The sequence below is a fragment of the Magallana gigas genome, chromosome 1 (genome assembly GCF_963853765.1).
Source record: "Magallana gigas chromosome 1, xbMagGiga1.1, whole genome shotgun sequence".
NCBI classification, from domain to species: Eukaryota; Metazoa; Mollusca; class Bivalvia; order Ostreida; family Ostreidae; genus Magallana; species Magallana gigas.
This window is the reverse complement of record NC_088853.1, coordinates 47,064,872-47,071,485: the sequence shown is the minus strand read 5'-3', so window position 1 is coordinate 47,071,485 and position 6,614 is coordinate 47,064,872.

Genomic DNA, 6,614 nt, shown 5'->3' with positions numbered 1-6,614 from the left:
TATGCCACAATCATCCGTCAATCTGTCCATTAAATGTAATGTTAGACATTTCTCGTCGTGCTCTCTCCTTTATTAGATCACCTGAGCCAAAGGCTCAAGTGATCTTTTCTGATCACAATTTGTCCGTTGTCTGTCGTCGTTGGCGTCGACGTCGTCGTTGTTGTAAACTTTTCACATTTTCATCTTCTTCTCAAGAACCACTGGGCCAATTTCAACCAAACTTGCCATAAAGTATCCTTAGGTGAAGGGGATTCAGGTTTGTTCAAATGAAGGGGAGATAATTAGGAATAATTAGGAATTAGTGAAAAAGTAATGATGTATTTTAAAAATGTTCTTCTCAAGAACCACTTGGCCAGGAAAGATGAAACTCATAGTGAAGTATCATCAGGTGGTGTAGATTCAAGTTTGTTCAAATCATGACCCCTGGGGCAAGGGTGGGGCTGTAATGGATGAGTAAATTTTACATAAGAATACATCAGAAAACCTTTAAAATTTAAAAATATTCTTCTCCAGATCCCATAAGCAACAGAGCTGTGATTAGTTACATTTATATGCAAGCAATTTTATGTAGTGCGCATTCAATTTTGTCTAGTGTGTGGCCGTACGAAATGATATCAACAGATTAGGTTTACCTTTATTTATTTTTTTTTTCGATCGGGCGCCGTGTACCAAATAAATAAAAACGAGGCTCACTTCAGCCATTTTTGATGTGGACGGTGAAGAAGTAACTGAAGTTTAGAGTTTACACGGATCTGAAACAAAAGTATTCATTGCTGATTGTTGTTTTCATTCTGTAAGGTTTGAAGAGTAAAGGATTTAGCTGAATAATTACAACCTTGCGTATATTTGTTCATGCAGGATTAATTTCTTATTATGCAGTGGTTAGGCGCGATCATACTGCGCAGTTAAAGTCTCTCGGAGAAAAGTCACACGAGAAAAACAAGTCCATTTAGATACTGCTACATTTTACTAGTGTTAAAGAAGATTGGGAAGATGATCTATTTTTAAAATTTACTTAGTAGAAGGAAGCGTAATAGTTTGTCATTGCATAATATAAAAATAGACGAATTTTACATTTCTAAGAGTTAGCTCCCGTTATCAGCGTAACGCTCCTTTTCCCACTGTCTCTGTCCTTTGTAAATTACTTGTTAATATTTTTAATTTTCAAAGGTTATCGGACAATTTCGATCTGTACCTGTGTTGCCAGAGTATGGGGTAACATGTAAATTATGAACATATTCATACAGATTTTATTACTGAGATACTGACCTATAAAGTTGGTAAGGTTATAGAGGGAAAACAGTGCCTTACGCCGGTTGACCCTGGATAGCCCCCACAAAGGGAAATAACTTTTGTAAATATGAAAGTCTGTTTTAGTTGATATGGTTAAGTCATGTTGTTGCTACATTTTGTAAAAAAAAAAAAAATAAATAGTACACGCCTCATAACCGCAAGCTTGACGAATGGAAGTTTCTTCTAATCCCTGATTGGTTGCTCGTGCAACAGACTATTTCAGTGTCAATGTTGATAATATGAGTTGACCAAGAGCACAGTGGCGGCTGAATTGCATGAAAAAGATTGTGACATAATGGAAAACTTCACACTTAACTGAAATTGCCATTAAATTGTTAACAGGCTAGAAGTTTAGGTTTACATCAAAATTATGATTACATTACAACAATTATCATTCAACTACCGGCTATTTGATTTATAAGGAGCATGAGGTGTTCATTATCAAGAATATATTGCTTAAGTCAGGAACCACATTCTCATTGAGAGGGAGATTTTAGCCTTGGTATATACATGAAAAAGTCGTTAAAATCTGCTGCATTTAAGCAGCACTTCGGTGATTAGTTGCGTACTGGTCAACTGGGTTGGATGGCCAATGGTCAGGTACATTGGATAGCATCTGGATTGACGGATCAAGGACCTTTAAGAACAGAGTAATGTGGCACTCTGCTAAGTTCACTCACCGGTGGCCAGATAGCTCTAAAGACCAGCTGACTGCAGATTCAAAGATCCTAGGTTCAAATCCCAGTCTGGTCAGCTGCATTTTTCTCCTACCCAATTACAATTGAATCAATATGCAAGCAGCTACTTTAAGTAGTGCAGATACCATTTTGTCTAGTAAAATTTGAATCATGATCCCCGGGGATGGAATGGGGCTACTATGGGTGATCAACCTTTTACGGTTCATAGAAATACAAACTTGAGATATTGTTAAGTTAAAAGCATCGGTAGGAAGTATAGATTTAGGTTTGTACAAACCCTCCTTACCTTGCACCCACTTCAATACTGAACTCATTTCGGCTTCTACCTAGCAAGTTGCTCAGGTGAGCGATGTGGCCCCTGGGCCTCTTGTTCATATTGTTTCTCATAAATCGAATCTTAATTATTTAATAAAATCAAATAGTCCGCACTTACACTGTATAACTGTCATCCATAATGCTTATTATATAGTATAGCATTGTCAAATGAAAGTGAAAATGTTTATTCAATATGACGGACTGATTTGGCATTTATTGCAATTGTTATATCACTGATTTGAATTAGTGATATCACCTATTCAAAAAGTGATAGCATTTCTTAGAAAAGGTTTTATCACCTATCCATCGCCTATTTATCTTGTGATTTGAACAAGGGATATCACATATTTGAAAAAAAGGTACATGTATCACTCTTTGAGTTTCAATAGATGAAATCACCTATTCAAATAGATGATTTCACTTTTTGAAAAGCTGATATCACCTTTTCAATTTGGTAATATCTTTGAGACAATTAATTTTCATAGTATAGCCATCAATGTAACTGTTTGTGCAAGTTCCATTTGTTTCAATTTGTCACACGAATCGACATGCCTCCATTAAAAAAGCCCCATAGCATAATGCTCTTTGCGAAGGGTCTTTTCCGTTTTTTCAATTCAACTGTTTCTTACAGTCTAGATACCAAGTATTCGGCAAGCAAACATCACTGGTGCATCCATCAATAGCCATTTTGCATGTCATCTTTAAGGAAGAATTTGGAAACCAATAGAGCAAAGACCTATTTTTTCTCTTGTATTTATTTATAGCGCGATCCTTCTTTTCAGGATACGTTTGCTTAGAAGTGCCTGATGCTTTCAAGTTATGACAACTTACCATTTCATTATATGTTATTCCAAATGAAAACCAAAAATTGAGTCTTTGTGATGTGTCAAGTGTTGCCATCAATTCAAGGACTTGGTACATATACTAAGTGTATATATAAGCAAAGGAATTAATTGCGATTTAACGGAAAATCATTGCATTAAACGCAAAATCATTGCATTCAATCACAAAATTATTGCGTTTAATCGCAAAAACTTTTGCGTTTAATCGCAAAAACTTTTTCATTTAAACGCAACAATAACTTTGCGATTAAACGCAATATTTTTTGCGTTTAAACGCAACAATTTTGCGATTAAACGCGATACTTTGCGATTAAACGCTAAACTTTGCGTTTAAACGCAATCCACTTTGCGTTTAATCGCATAACTTTTTGCGTTATATCGCGATCTTTTGCGTTTAAACGCAAAATACATTGCGAATAAACGCAAAAGATTGCATTAAAACGCAATAACTATTGCGATTTAACGCAATATAAATTGATTTATCTACTGAACTGGCCTCAATAAGCTTCCGTAGTCATGTGTCTCGACACTAAAAAATTTTTCAAAGTGGGTTAAGTTGGCCCCAAGTCTAACGCACTTTTGAATTTTTTTTTCAAAGTACCTTGATCACACCTCACAGCCTACTCAATATTCAGGGTCATGAACCCTGGGGAGCATTCATTATTGTCCCCAAGAGAGACAACTCTTGAAAACGTGCATTAACTATAGTCCGTTTCTTAATCTTATTAAAATAAATAAATTGAGAAAAGTTTTCAAAGTATTTTAATTATAAATAATACATATAACCATGAGTAAAAGGCATGAAAGAAGTACATTTATTTATCAAATATAGTAGGCTGGTACATGTACCCGGTGAATATTAAATGTATATTGCTTGTAGGTACATTGTACATGTATAAATCTACACAACTACATTCAATTAATACACTGTGTTATGTAAACTGAAAAAAAAATACACAGGTTGTAAGAGATCTTTTTTAAAATGAATTTTCTTAAAATGAAAAATAAATTAATGAAATTGCACATATCATCCTAAAAAAAATCATAATACTTATAGACACGAAGTTCAATATAAATAAAGTGATACATTAGATGGATAGGATATAATGTACAGCAATTTAAGATTTAGATGTCATTTTTCATATGAAAGGTAATTGAAACTCTAGACCATTTAAACAATGAAAAGGTTGCAGAAGGCCTATTTGTATCTAGTTGAATATAATGAAAATAAATTAATGACCTTGTATACATCATTTTAAGAAAAAAAAGTAATAAACATGCTGTTCAAGAAACTAAAGTGATATATTATAGGAATCAATAGGATATACTGTACAGCAATTTTAATTATATTTTGATTTGTTTCCAAACATTGGAATAAAGGGAAAAAAACCTTTTATAACTTATTTAGATTAAATAATTTTCTTACAAAATATTAATATTTGTATTTCATGGCTAAAACTGAATATTTTTCTGTCAATTTCTTCTGTTCAAGAACAAGACCTATACTTTTATCAGACACTTTAATATATATTATGTCTATTTCCCATTGTAACTAAGTATTTTTTGTTCTGTTTGTATACAAAAGAGTATATTCAAGGGACTTAGACACGATTTGAGCTTAAAATTCAAAATTTTATATTTCCATTTTCAATATTTAGAATGGTTGATATGGGTATTTTTAATGCTTTCTCAAAATTTGAAAGTCAAATACTGAGTTAAAAGAAAGAAAAAAAATTAAATATTTTTTGTTTTGTAAACAAAGCGCGAGTCTTGTTATTATTTACATATGTGTTTTATTGGTGTAAGTTTAATTCAAATGTTGCTTTTTTCTATAAATAATATCATTTATGATCACATCGAATCAGTTTACTTTCTTTTCTATGAATCATTTTCTCAAGGAATTGGTAATTTCATACTTTATATTATTTGTAAACAAACATAAGACTCAAGCTTTTTACATAACAATAAATTCTTACCCCTGTATCTCTCTTATAACTTGACTTCTAACATTCAAATTATGGTCAATTATTCAAAATGTGCAAGTAAATCATTTTATGCATAAAGAAATTGAAAACAAAATTTTGATCTAAAATCGTGTCCAAGTCCCTTTAAAAAAAACTTGTATAAAATAGTAAGGCTAAATTCCAATTTAAAAAAAATAGCTGTTTCCAAAAATGTTACATGTATATGAATATGTTATATAAAAACATATGTTAGATGGATGGGTAGGAAAAATACAAATCAAGTGCACTTGATAAAAAGTTTGCTGGTATTCATTATGTGAACACAATTCATCCAGTAACATTTAAAGTTATGCAACATAAATAAGAATGTTATGAATGATGTGTATAGAACAAATTCTTCTGTGGTTGGCTCCATAAATCTTGAAAAGATGGTGTGAGTTGGTGAAAAGGCAGAATAAGGTTCCATTCTAATCCTCATGCATTCCATTCAAGAAATATTCATTAATGTCATGGTCTGGAAACTAAAATAGAATAAACACAACGTGTTAAGAGAATTACATGTAATTTTTGCAAACATTGTGCACTCATCAAATACTTACATGTTTATATTCAATGAAGTTATTTATGGAATGTGCAATTACTAACAATGTAATCTTTTCTAATATTGTACATACATGTATTAACATCATTTTGCCACTAATTTTAAACCCAGCTGACAGTTTCTTTTTGTTATATATACAGTGTCAAAAGATAGTTGCATCATGTGCATGTACTTTCAGTAATTTTAAAATCCATAAAACATTTCAGTACTACAAAACACTTTAAATTTGTCAAATGATTTTACAAATGAAATATGTACTAATATACCAGTAAGTCACAAGTGATATATACTTTTTAAAGCAGTACAATGTATCACATATATGACAACATCAGGAAACCTGGCTCAATCAATTCTGCACACACATGATAAATGTAATGAATGTGTAACTTCAATGGTGTAACTTCAAAGATATTTAGATATCCAGTGGACAGAAAGATATTAAATATATTGAAAAAGATCAAAGTCATAAACACTTATGTAACATATGATTGTCTGTATGAGTTTCAACTATCAACATTCTATGTACACCAAAATAAGATTGCGTCAATAACAAAAACTAATCTGAAAAACATATTTCCAGCATAAGAAATTCATGGGATTTCTGCAAATCCCATTTTCTCAGAGAGTGTAAAACACATCTCTTAAAGTTTATAATATTTCAAACTCCTGATATTCCTTTCAGAGGTTTCCACCCCTTAAAATACAGATAATCAAGCAGATTTGCAACAAGATGCCCATATAAACCTTTCCCTTTTACACAAGACATTGTAGCTATTTAGATGACCTTGCTTGGCTTTCAATCAGCTTAAACCAAATATATCTACGGTAGTGATGGAAGACAAGTTGTAAGTTTATTACATGACAAAGAAGTACCTTCTGGGCTTCAGCAGACATGACTGGG